General features: G+C 45.0%; 1 protein-coding gene across 1 annotated transcript in view; it reads left to right on the top strand.

Moving 5' to 3' along the window:
• Positions 1-4,148: 4,148 nt before the first annotated feature.
• The window catches only part of foxn3 (forkhead box N3), a 134,516-nt gene continuing 124,648 nt past the window's right edge, over positions 4,149-14,016 (top strand). The window contains exon 1 of the mRNA XM_041848277.2: positions 4,149-4,366. The gene's annotated coding sequence lies outside the window, so the exon portion shown is untranslated. The remainder of the gene's footprint in view (positions 4,367-14,016) is intronic.

The raw sequence follows: 14,016 nt of genomic DNA, 5'->3' as shown, positions 1-14,016 counted from the left end.
AACTTTGTAGCAAGTACGGTCAGCATGTGTAGGCACTTATTGCGTCATGATTGCAAGGTGCACCGATATTGTTTCCAACTGTCCCGATATCTTTTCCAACTGTCCCGTTACCTGGTTTTAATGTCCATTCTAGAATACCCTTCTAACCAATCATAAACGAGTATTCAACAATGCTGTGGTATAAGTATTTTGATATTCCTGCTACCAGTCACTTTTCAGCCCTGTTTATCCGCCTATAACGCCTACACTGACACTCACACTAACACCCACACACTTACACTTACATACACACTCACCACCACACACCCACCCACCACTTATGCTGCTGCCATATTGTTTACGACTGTTATTATTATTTATCCTGCTACCAGTCACTTTCTCCTAATCCCTGGCTACATGTACTGTACATATCTACCTCAAATACTCCAGTATCCCTGCACACTGTACATGTACCCTGTATTTAGCTTCCTCTTTTATTTCTTATTTCCCGTGTTTTTTACATTTTCTTATTAGTTATACTTTTATGATGTTGAATACTGCATTGTTGGGTAGAGCTTGCAAGTTAAGCATTTCACAAACTTGAAACATGTTGGTGTAAGTGTGTGCCTGTCTGCTATCTACTGTATATATGTATGTTTCTTCCTTCCCCTCCTGTCTCCTTCCTCTGTCTCTAGTCTATAAAGTCTTGGTCACACCTCACAAAGCCTGATGCTCTCCATTCATTAAGTAACCTAACGTCCTTGTGCTCAGTGTCACTCTCAGGGGGAAGTGACAGAACCATGTAAAGGCCTGTCGCCTGGGACCATGTAGGACGGATGGAGAGAGAGAGAGTAGGAGCATGCCGTATCCTCCTTAGACCTCCAGCATCCCACGATACCTCATTCTAAACGACCCTCCAGGGCCCATCATTAGTGATGAGAGGAAGTGAATGAATGACTCCATCTGTGCCTGCACTTGACCCTGCCACTGCCAGAGTCTCTGTGTGTGTGTGCACGTGAATACCTGCATGTGTATGTGTGTGAATGTGCATGTGCCTGTATATGTGTGTTTGTATGTGTGTGCATACCTGCACATGCGTACCTGAGTGTGTATATCTGTGAATGTGCACATGCCTCTGTGTGTATGTGTGTGTGTCCCACAGCCTCCCTGATGTTGCCACAGCACGACGCTCCATAATAACATGGGTTTATAGTCACTCCAGCGATGTGTGTCATTATCGCAGAGAACTGCTCAATCTATCCAACTGGCTCTAATATACCAGTCCCTCCCGCACGGCTGCTCACTATCACCGTACACAGAGAGAGAGAGGGAGGAGGGGGAGAGAGGGAGGGAGGGAGGGAGGGAGGGAGGGAGGGAGGGAGGGAGGGAGGGAGGGAGGGCGGGAGGGAGGGAGGGAGGGAGGGAGGGAGGGAGGGAAAGAGTGACAAAGAGAGAGAGAATATGACAGTTCATGAGACGGTTGGAGAATGAGTAAAGAGATAGAAAGAGAGGAAAATAGAGGAAGTGCGAGAAACAGAAACAGAAACAGAGAAAGTGATGGTCCGTGTGATGGTTGGTGGATCTGATAGTGCTAGACAAAGTAAATGAGAGAGAGAGGTATTTGTCACCTGAGGGTTGGCATGACTAGTAATTCTAGAGAAAGAAAGAGATGGAAAGAGTGTGAGATGCAGAGAGAGAGAGACAGAGGGATACATTTACGGATGGTAATATTACTTCCCTCTATAGGCGGTATTTGTGGCCTGCTTTTATTGAAAGAGAATCACGCTTGCCTTTTATTGCCTATCACATTAAGCCTGCATAGCATTCCATATTCCGTGGTCTGTATTCCGGCATGTGATGTTCCGTCAGGGAAGTGGATACTGGAGCCCTGGCTGGTCATTAATATGATTGACTGTTGCCAGGGGGATGAATGACGGTGTGAAATCCACCACCTACCCTCCGGTCCTACCTCTTCTCTCTTCCCTCTCTTCCCCATATTCTTACCACTCATTTACCTTCTTCCCCCCTCTTCCCTCTCTCTCCCCCTCCTCCCTTTATCTTACCTCTCATTCACCCTCTTACCCCTTATGCCTTCTTTCCCCCTTTACCCCCATTTTTGCTTTTGTTGGCTCTCATGTTTGTGGAGGGGATTAAAATAATAAGAAAGCAACAACAACAACCACATAATCATCTTTTTCTCGGCAGATAAACCAGCCCAGTTTCTACCCCTCACCCCCTTCTCTCTAATCTACCTCTCTCTGTCTCATCCCATCCTCTCCCTCTCCCCTCTCTCTCTTACTCCATCCCTCTCGTTTCCCCCTTTCTCTGTAGAAGTGTGAGGCCCACAGGCTCTAATAGAAAGTAATGAATGTAAAAGGTCCCTGTGGCCTCATCACAGGTGTGTATGATCATCACTTACTGTGTGTGTGCGTGTGCGCGTGTGCGTATGTGTGTGTGATGATCCGTGGTCAGTCTTACCGTGTGTTTGACCACGACTTGGCCAGAGGTGTAACACTTGTCAAGACTACCCTCAGGAGGACAAATCATTGATTTTAAAATGTCCTTCAGCTAATAGGGTTTTAACAGCTTTTTTAATAGCTTCCTCTCACCTTCTTTTTCTATCTCCCCTGTCTTTCTCTCCATCTCTCCCTTCTGTCTCTCACTCTCGCATCCCCTCTCTCCCTCTTTCTCTCTCTCTCTCTCCCTCTCTATCTGCCTGTTCAGGGATATATTTGATTTGAGACTGTACTTTAGAGAGTGATAAGAAAATAGAGATATAGATACAGACAGCCCTGTTTATCATTGATGATTATGCTCCTATTTTCTTTTTATTTAAACAGTAGACCACATAATGAAATAGAAAATGTTATAACTCTATGGAGTTGAGCCTGTAGCTGTATTTTATTGTGATCTAGACCAACTGTACAGACTGTATGGACTCAACCTCTTACCCTTACCCTTCCATGGGTTTGAATGAGCACGCTACATACTGTATGTCCTGTGGCATAATGCTATCTAGTTAATGCCATTACCTCCCTAGATGACCCCCCATTCACACGCATGCCTGCAAACAGGCATACACACACACATACACACACACACAAATCAAGTCTTCCCCCTATTCCCTGAAAGCTGAAAGGATGTGGTATTCCCTTTTGTGTGAGTGTTTGTCTCCTATTTGTGTGTGTGTGTGTGTGTTTGTGTGTGTTTGTGTGTGACTCCAGGCAATGCACTGTCTGTGTGTTGTAGCTATAAAGCTTGCTCCACTTCATCCCATCATATGGGTCATTGTTCTATTGGTTCTCCAGTCTCCTTACAGACAGTAATGTTGTCTTTTGGATGAAGAGACATTGATGTATCTTTTTCTCTCCATATATTTCTCCCTTTGTCTGTTGTCTTTCACTCCTTCTTTCTCTGTTTCCTTTTCTCCCTCTTCTCTCTCTCAGCTTGCACTCAGCACATATTTATTGCTACAAATTCAGTTGTAACTGATAATCACCAGGTATTATTTGTTAATCGAGATCAACAAGTTCTACGTTGAAATCAGTAAACCAAAAACCAATACCTGAAAAAATGACCCATATTGTCTTAAAGGTAGACTCAGCAAGATGGCATTGCCACGAGCAGTACCACAGATATTGAGATGAGCACAATGCAAGACTTTGCTTTCAGACAGTCACATAGCCATTGACGTATGAACACACGCACACAAAAACAAACACACACACACATTTTGTGATTTTGTACACCCTTATTCTAAAATCCTGCACACGTTGAGTCGTTATTCTTGTGCTCTTAAGGATTTCACTGTAAGGCATGTCTCTTTATCTGGCTGGAAACATTACATTTTAATTATAGCTGTCAGATCACTAACTGCTTTTCTAATTGGTGGAGAAAAAATGACCTAGAGACTTAAGCTCACTTTGTTCTGTGTGACGTTGACTAGTGTGTGTGTGTGTGTATGTGCGTGCGTGTGTGTGTGTAAGCCACCTCGCAAGGCGACAAGGAACAATTACATTCTTTCAGTCAACCCAGGAGACACTAGGACCCAGCGTGTTACTGGCTCCTCTGTCGGACTGCCTACTCCGTTCCAGCACAGAGAGAGAGAGACAGAGAGAGAGAGAGGAAGAGAGCAGGACCTAAACAGACAGACAGAGAGAGAGAGAGAGAGAGAGAGAGAGAGAGAGAGAGAGAGAGAGAGAGAGAGAGAGAAGCTAGAGGAAGAGAAGTGAGTGTGGTCATCTCAATGGTCTCTGCTGTAACACTGAATCTGAACGGAATGGAGGGATTAAACAGAGCGATTTAAACCTTTTGGAGGAGAAGAAGAGGAAGAAGGAGTGACAAAAGAAGGAGTGTATCAGGATCGTGAGAGCAGCAGGATTGAAAGGTATCTATACGCCTTATCTAATCTGACTTGTTCTTGTCAGGAGTCGTGTGTGTGGCTTGTGTGTGTGTGAGAACAGGTCACACTCCTGTCCCTGTGAGGGGGTATGTGTGGTAGCTAACAGTTCACACACACATACCACGCGACACTGTGTGAAGCGTGTCTATGACTCAATGATCTAAGGTGTATTTTCCTCTTCTGAATCTTCCATTCTGTCTCCCTCCTCTTTTTATCGCTGTCACCCACCACTATTCTCTCTCTCTCTTTCACCCGTTCGCAATCTCTCATTCTCCTCTCTCTCTCCCCCTTTCTCCCTCTCTCTCTCTCTGTCGCTTTCCCTCGCTCACGTTCATGGTAGCTGGGGAGTGTTTGTTGAAAGTGTGTTCAAGGTCAGTGTTTGACTCGCGCTGTAGAACAACTTCCCTCGTAGTAAACTACTGGCTCAACTAAACTATACAGCCTGCCAGTGACAGACCAGACTAGAGACAAACTTACACTGAGAGAGGAGAGATGGAGAGATGGGGGGAGAGAGAGAGAGAGAGAGAGAGAGAGAGAGAGAGAGAGAGAGAGAGAGAGAGAGAGAGAGAGAGAGAGAGAGAGAGAGAGAGAGAGAGAGAGAGAGAGAGAGAGAGAGAGAGAGAGAGAGAGAGAGAGAGAGAGAGTAGGGTGAAAGGAAAAGGAGGAGAGAGTTTGACTCTAACAATCTTTCAACTGAGACCAGGGGAAGAGTGATAAAAGAGAACGAGATAAATGGAACGAGTGACAACAAGGAAGGAGAGCGATACTACAGGTCCCGTGTAGCTCAGTTGGTAGAGCATGGCTCTTGCAACGCCAGGGTTGTGGGTTCGTTTCCCGTGAGCGTCTACTAAAGAGCGTCTGCTAAATGTAAAAAATGTAAAAATGAGATAAAACGCGGCAGCCAGAGCCATGTGAATCCAGCATAGCAGCCAACAAGCCATTGATAACCTCTCTGTCTTTATGAATGCAGCTCACAGTGGTTAACACACAGCTATACACTGAGTATACCAAACATTAGGAACACCTTCCTAATATTGAATTGCACCCCCCATTTGCCCTTACAACAGCCTCAATTCATTGGGGCATAGCCTTCACAAGGTGTCGAAAGCATTCCACAGAGATGCTGGCCCATCTTGACTCCAATGCTTCCCACAGTTGTGTGAAGTTGGCTAGATGTCCTTTGGGTGGTGGACCATTCTTGATACACACAGGAAACTGTTGAGAGTGAAAAACCCAGCAGTGTTGCAGTTCTTGACACAAACCGGTTCGCTTGGCACCTACTACCATACCCCGTTCAAAGACACTTAAATATTTTGTCTTGCCCATTCACCCTCTGAATGGCACATGTACACAATTAATGTCTCAATACTCTCAAGGCTTAAAAATCCTTATTTAACCTGTCTCCTCCCCTTCATCTACACTGATTGAAGTGGATTTAACAAGTGACATCAATAAGAGATCATAGCTTTCACCTGGATTCACCTGGTCAGTCTATGTCATGGAAATAGCAGGTGTTCATTATGTTTTGTATACTCAGTGTAAGCTCGGCTGGTTGTGAACACATTGAGACAAGGCTAACTCTCTGTTTATCTGGGCTTGCTAGTACTGGTACACACCACTCACCATGCTCAACTATACAATAGAGAGATGTACAGTGCCTTCGGAAAGTATTCAGAGCCCTTGGCTTTTTCCACATTTTGTTATGTTACAGCCTTATTCTGAAATTGATTAAATTGTTTTTTTTTCTACACACAATACATCATAATGACAAAGCGAAAACAGTTTTTTGGAAATACCTTATTTACATTAGTACTTAGACCCTTTGTTATGAGATTCGAAATTGAGCTCAGGTGCATCTTGTTTCCATTGATCATCCTTGAGATGTTTCTACAACTTGATTGGAGTCCACCTGTGGTATATTCAATTGATTGGACCTGATTTGGAAAGGCACACACCTGTCTATATAAGGTCCCACAGTTGACAGTGCATGTCAGAGCAAAAACTAAGCCATGAGGTTGAAGGAATTGTCCATAGAGCTCCGAGACAGGATTGTGTCGAGGCACAGATCTGGGGAAGGGTACCAAAACATTTCTGCAGCATTGAAGGTCCCCAAGAACACAGTGGCCTCCATCATTTTTAAATGGAAGAAGTTTGGAACCACCAAAACTCTTCCTAGAGCTGGCCTCCTGGTCAAACTGAGCAATTGGGGGAGAATGGCCTTGGTCAGGGAGGTGACCAAGAACCCGATGGTCACTCTGAAAGAGCTCTAGAGTTCCTCTGTGGAGATGGGAGAACCTTCCAGAAGGACAACCATCTCTGCAGCACTCCACCAATTAGGCCTTTATGGTAGAGTGGCCAGACGGAAGCCACTCATCAGTAAAATGCACATGACAGCCCGCTATGAGTTTGCCAAAAGGCACCTAAAGACTCTCAGACCATGAGAAACAAGATTATCTGGTCTGACGAAACCAAGATTGAACTCTTTGGCCTGAAAGCCAAGCGTCACGTCTGGAGGAAACCTGGCGCCATCCCTATGGTGACGCACGGTGGTGCCAGCATCATGCTGTGGGCATGATTTTCAGCGGCAGGGACTGGGAGACTTGTCAGGATCGAGGCAAAGATGAACAGAGCAAAGTACAGAGAGATCCTTGATGAAAACCTGCTCTAGAGTGGACTGGGGTGAAGGTTCACCTACAAACAGGACAAAGACCCTAAGCACACAGCCAAGACAACGCAGGAGTGGCTTCGGGACAAGTCTCTGAATGTCCTTGAGTGGCCCAGCCAGAGCCCGGACTTGAACCTGATCGAACATGTCTGGAGAGACCTGAAAACAGCTGTGCAGCAACGCTCCCCATCCAACCTGACAGAGCTTGAGAGGAACTGCAGAGAAGAATGGGAGAAACTCCCCAAATACAGGTTTGCCAAGCTTGTAGCGTCATACCCAAGAAGACTTGAGGCTGTAATCGCTGCCAAAGGTGCTTCAACAAAGTACTGAGTAAAGGGTCTGAATAGTTATGTAAAATGTGATATTTCATATAGTATTTGATCTATTCTGATATTTAATGTGGTGTAAATGGAGGCATTCTTGATCTTAGCAGATTCTCTCCCTAGTAACTAGAGACAGGAATAGCCTTGCTCTGTTCACTGCTTCTGTGAGTGTGTGTGTGTGTGTGTGTGTGTGACCAGAGGCTCTGTTTGATTTACATTATTATTGTTTTTGCTTTAGTACCATTTTCACAAGTATATGGTACGTTTTCACAACTTTTAGTACAAAACTCCAAACTGGTCACACTTGTATCGCAGCCAGTCTTTCATTCAAAACCTGTCATTGTGCATCCATTTGGATTGTAAAGATTACAGTAGATTACACAGTTTACATTAGGCAATAAACTTACATTACCCAACAACATTGACAAAATCTATAATTTCCATAATATCTATCCAATGTGTAATCAAAGGTGTGATCAATGAAGACATCCTCTACAATCATTCATGCAAAAAAAAAAACATAGGTGTACTGTCTAATCAAATGTAAGAAATTAAATGAAACAAATTAAATGAATTAAAATAAAACATAACGTTTAGCACGCATTAATTTGCATCAAGCCTGTCTTGAGCATTTGAGCACTTGAGCACTTCATTTTCATCCGTATCACAGTGAATGTCCTCATTGTTCATGCGCCGCGGGAAAAACCTTTCGGCATGGCGAATCCAAGCTTGACATTGGTCTGCATTGATGTCGTCACATGCCTCATCCATGGCCAGAAGGAGGGTGGCACGCTCATGGGGATGGCGAACGTACGCCTTCCACCTCCATGCTGAATACAAATCCTCAATAGGGTTGAGGAAAGTAGTGTATGGTATAGTGTCACGAATCAGGGATGGGCCCAAACCATGACCTGAACCACCTCTGCATGGTGGAACCTGACATTGTCCCACACAATGACATAGGTGACCCCTTCACCTTGACAGGCCTGCTCAATTTCATTGAGAAACACAATGAGGTGTGCAGCGTTGTAGGATCCAAGTAATGGCCTACGTCCTACCACACCATCTTCAGAGATAGCTGTGCACATGGAGATGTTTCCCCCACGTTGTCCAGGCACTTGGACGGTCGACCGTTGGCCAATGAGTTTCCGCTCACGGCGCCGAGTTTTGGCCAGGTTGCAGCCCACTTCATCAACAAAGATATACTTGTGATGGTTCACAGCACCATCAAGCACCCACTAAAAATATATTTTGGTTAGTTATTTTTACACTATAGTTCCAATATGACATTGTGAAGTAACATGTGCATCAAATAGTAACAGTAACACAGTATATAGTGCTGTACCTGAACATACTCTGCCTGTAGTTGTTTCACCCGGTTGTTGTTTCTCTCAAAAGGCTCCAGGTAAATGTGTTTCATAGATACCTGGTGCCTCTTCAAAAGACGGGCGATTGTTGGTAGGCTGATGGATGCCACACTGGCAAAAGTGTCATCATTCTCCTCAATGGTCTGCTTTATTTCAGACAGCCGTATGTCATTCCTGGCCCTCACCATTTCCACCGCTGCCCACTCCTGCTGGTCGGTCAGCAAACAGCCACCACCATGGGGTCTTCTGTCAATTCTGATGGTAGAACAGAGTATACTGTCAATAGATCATCCTGTAAGAATACTGTAAAAAAAAATGGTGAATTTGCATTCATCATGTAATTTACTGTAAATGTAATGGTAAAGCATAGTGCATATCCTGCAGACTTACCGGTTTTCTTGGCGAAATGTTCTCATGATCGAATTGACAGTTTATCTTTTCAGATTGGGGTGAACTAATCTGGCAGCCTCTACCATGGTAAGGCCTCTGTTTACCACATGGTCAACAACGATGGCCCGGACTTCATTAGACACAACAGTTCCCTGCCGTCTGCCTCCTTCTCTGATGCCCACCTCTCTGACGGGCCCCTTGTCCACAAGCTCTTTGATTTCTTCCTCTCCCTTGCTGTCTATGCTGCTCCATGTTAAAATAAATTGTAAGTGTTCACACACACCCTTTTATATGGTGACCAATTGTGGTTACCACTATGTGAAATCAAATAGCAATAACGAGTAGTCATTATGTATGGTTATCATGTATCATACATGTAATTTAGATGTTTATACTTTACAAACACATTTTATTTTGTAGTTCTCAAAATCCATATATAGTAGACAAACCAGTATAAAATCTATAGGTTTACCAAACGGTTAAGTGATTAACCATTAAGCGCAGTTGGATTAAGTGATGGTCAAATGTATTTAAATAAATGAGTATCAAGACCCAGATGCAGACCGTTCGAAATAGCAAAAGTTTATCTACAAAAAACAGGGGGCAGGCAAACGACAGGTCAAGGGCAGGCAGAGGTCAGTAATCCAGAGAGGAGTCCGAAAGGTACAGAAACGGCAGGCAGACTCAGGGTCGGGGTCGGGGCAGGCAGAGGTCGGGGCAGGCAGGGTCAGGGCAGGCAGAGGTCGGTAATCCAGAACAGTGTCACAAGGTACGGAACAGCAGGCAGGGTCAAGACAGGCAGAATGGTCAAAACCGGGGAAAAAACTGGAAACCAGGCTAGCACAAACCGCTGGTAGACTTGACAAGACGAACTGGCAGCAGACAAACAGAGAACACAGGTATAAATACACAGGGGATAATGGGGAAGATAGTGTTGGGTGTGCTGACTGAGAGGAACTCTGTGTGTGTGTGTGTGTGTGTGTGTGCCTGTGCATGTGCACTGCACACGTGTGTGTGTGTGTGTTTGCCAGTCTGCTGTTCTTGCTTTTAAAGGGATCTCAGAAGCTGAGCACTGTTTTCCATCACAGTTCCCATCAAAGTTAGAAAATCCAAATGCTGCCCAGGAAAATGTGAGCGCTGAGTCCCAGGTTCGGAAAACTAGTATCCGACAATCACAATCATTATCCAGGAATGTGTCTGGGACAGTTTGGAATTGTTAGCCATCCAGGAGAAAATGTACAGGTATAAAATGTAAAGGATCCAAAGGGTTGTGCTGTGTTCCAGCAACAAATGGAATTCAAACCACAACTATAAACTCTTACTCTAACTCTAACTGTAGCCAAACCCTAATGCTACAGTATAACAAGACCCAAAAGCTCCTGCACTTGATGGTCTTAGTTCTGATGCTGTTGCCGCTCCTGTCCTTTCTAGCATGTTCATTAAGTGGCTACCTGACTGTGTAGCAAAGCACAGGGCTAACTAAACTCAGCAAAAAAAGAAACGTCCCCTTTTTCAGGACCCTGTCTTTCAAAGATAATTCATAAAAATCCAAATAACTTCACAGATCTTCATTGTAAAGGGTTTAAACACTGTTTCCCATGCTTGTTCAATTAACCATAAACAATTAATGAACGTGCACCTGTGGGACGGTCGTTAAGACACTAACAGCTTACAGACGGTAGGCAATTAAGGTCACAGTTATGAAAACTTAGGACACTAAAGAGGCCTTTTTACTGACTCTGAAAAACAACAAAAGAAAGATGCCCAGGGTCCCTGCTCATCTGTGTGAACGTGCCTTAGGCATGCTGCAAGGAGGCATGAGGACTGCAGATGTGGCCAGGGCAATAAATTGCAATGTCCGTACTGTGAGACGCCTAAGACAGCGCTTAAGGGAGAAAGGACGGACAGCTGATCGTCTTCTCAGTGGCAGACCACGTGTAACAACACCTGCACAGGATCGGTACATCCGAACATCACACCTGCGGGACAGGTACAGGATGGCAACAACAACTGCCCGAGTTACACCAGGAACGCACAATCCCTCCATCAGTGCTCAGACTGTCCGCAATAGGCTGAGAGAGGCTGGATTGAGGGCTTGTAGGCCTGTTGTAAGGCAGGTCCTCACCAGACATCACCGGCAACAACATCGCCTATGGGCGCAAACCCACCGTCGCTGGACCAGACAGGACTGGCAAAAAGTGCTCTTCACTGACAAGTCGCGGTTTTGTCTCACCAGGGGTGATGGTCGGATTCGCGTTTATCGTTGAAGGAATGAGCGTTACACCGAGGCCTGTACTCTGGAGCGGGATCGATTTGGAGGTGGAGGGTCCGTCATGGTCTGGGGCGGTGTGTCACAGCATCATCGGACTGAGATTTTTGTCATTGCAGGCAATCGCAACACTGTGCGTTACAGAGAAGACATCCTCCTCCCTCATGTGGTACCCTTCCTACAGGCTCATCCTGACATGACCCTCCAGCATGACAATGCCACCAGCCATCCTGCTCATTCTGTGCGTGATTTCCTGCAAGACAGGAATGTCAGTGTTTTGCCATGGCCAGCGAAGAGCCCGGATCTCAATCCCATTGAGCACATCTGGGACCTGTTGGATCGGAGGGTGAGGGCTAGGGCCATTCCCCCTAGAAATGTCCGGGAACTTGCAGGTGCCTTGGTGGAAGAGTGGGGTAACATCTCACAGCAAGAACTGGCAAATCTGGTGCAATCCATGAGGAGGAGATGCACTGCAGTACTTAATGCAGCTGGTGGCCACACCAGATACTGACTGTTACTTTTGATTTTGACCCCCCCTTTGTTCAGGGACACATTATTCAATTTCTGTTAGTCACATGTCTGTGGAACTTGTTCAGTTTATGTCTCAGTTGTTGAATCTTGTTATGTTCATACAAATATTTACACATGTTAAGTTTGCTGAAAATAAACGCAGTTGACAGTGAGAGGACGTTTCTTTTTTTGCTGAGTTTAGATAGTGTATGACTGTCTCTCTCTCTCTCCAGGGAGTCCTGGGCTGTATCCTATTTTGTCCAGAGACTAATGGGCCCAAAAGTAGTGCACTTGGGTGTCTTTTGGGGACACAGACCTAGTCAGCATGCTCCATAGAGTGGAACCCCTCTATGTGTCCCGGTGAAGTGTTCTTACAAATGTAAAGGGATTAGGCTTCATATCTCTGCTCTCTCAATACACTGATTTACTAAAAGACTGTTTCTCATTTTCTCTGCTTCTCAACATCCTCTTTTACTTCCCTCCCTCTGTTGCTCTTGTTCCCCTCACTTTCACGTCTATCTCTAATCTCTCTATCTCTTCCTCCTGCCCCTCTCTCTCTCTCTCTCTCTCTCTCTCTCTCTCTCTCTCTCTCTCTCTCTCTCTCTCTCTCTCTCTCTCTCTCTCTCTCTCTCTCTCTCTCTCTCTCTCTCTGTCCATAACCCTTGTGGTGATTGAGCTCTGCTTATATAGGACACACTAACCCCACCCCTGAAATCCCTGGCTCCTGATTGGCTGCTGCCTCCCAAGCAAACAGGAAGTTCAGGCTTTCTACTAAATACCCAGAGACCCGGTTACCATAGAGACCCCCTCCCCAGAGCAAGAAAAATAGAGCGTTTGCATGTCATCACAGCTGCCTCTCTCTCTCTCTCTCTCCAGACTGTTTTCTCATTAGAAGTGAGAGTGAACAGCGCTCTCTTTCTTTCTGCTTTATGAAGGTCATCTCAGGTTCTCTCTTCTCTCCCATCTCTCCTTTCTGTTTCTCTTGTCTTTCCTCCTCTATCCTTCCTTCTACCTTTTCTACACTATTTTCAACCCTCCCCATCTTTCTCCTCTCTCTCTTCTGCTTCCACTTTGTTATGTTGACTACCTATAAAAGTATAAATGGGGACTATGTGTTAGCCCACTGAGCTAAAGCCTAGCCAATGCAAGCCCAGCGTGTTTCACTGAACCACCTCTGTCCGTCACACATTATCTAGTCTAGTGCATGCCTCTGTGTATGAATGTCCTGGGCTATTCTCCCAGAGACAAACGTTGACGCTGGAAATACGTTGACGCTGGAAAAAGCTGACGCCCAAACCGATATTTAATTTCAGAATGTATAAAATTAGGTTAAAGTTAAGGTTAGGGTAAGGGTAAGGGTTAGATCATGGTTTGGGTAAGGTTAGGGTTAAGGTAAGGGTCAGTTTTAGGTTTTGGCTAGTCTGTTTAAGCGTCAGCTGTGTACTTATAGTCTCTCCCGTTGACCTTGTCCCTGTACGGTTGGTTCACTGACCATGTCCTACTCAGGTCCTCTCCTCCAAAGTCACTGTGTGTGTGTGTGTGTGTGTGTGCGTGTCTGTGTCTGTGTCTGTGTGTGTGCGTATGTGTATGCGTGTGTGTGTGTGAATGAATGACATGAATTAATGAATTACATTACATTTTTGTGTCAAATCGCCAGTTGGCAACCCATCCCTTAAGGGATTAATTGACACATAAACAAACATTACAATAATTCACAGTGATAATTCAGTGATAATTATTCCGGTGTTCTGTGCGGTGCGCACTGCATAAAGAATTACAAATAAATCAATACATAATAGTAAATAAAGTTATCCAAGCAGTAATAATAACCCTAAAGCAGTAAAAATCATAGAAATAAATAAATACAGAAAAAAGTGTGTGTGTGCTGTCTATTTCTATGCTGTGATGTCAGGGTGGTGTGTGTGTGTATGTATGTACACTACCGTTCAAAAGTTTGGGTGTCACGAGTTACAAAGCCAGAACCCAGAAGCAGACCAGGACAAGGTAAGTTGAAGCGAAGGTGAGTGTTTATTTACAAATTCAAGAGTGATGCTGAATAATCCAGGGAACAGAGCGGGCGGCGTTGATTAGTTGTTGGGGGTGCAGTGGTT

This window comes from Coregonus clupeaformis, chromosome 25, assembly GCF_020615455.1.
Source record: "Coregonus clupeaformis isolate EN_2021a chromosome 25, ASM2061545v1, whole genome shotgun sequence".
In the NCBI taxonomy this organism is placed as follows: domain Eukaryota; kingdom Metazoa; phylum Chordata; class Actinopteri; order Salmoniformes; family Salmonidae; genus Coregonus; species Coregonus clupeaformis.
Note: the sequence above shows the minus strand (reverse complement) of the source record. Positions and strands in the feature narration are given on the sequence as shown.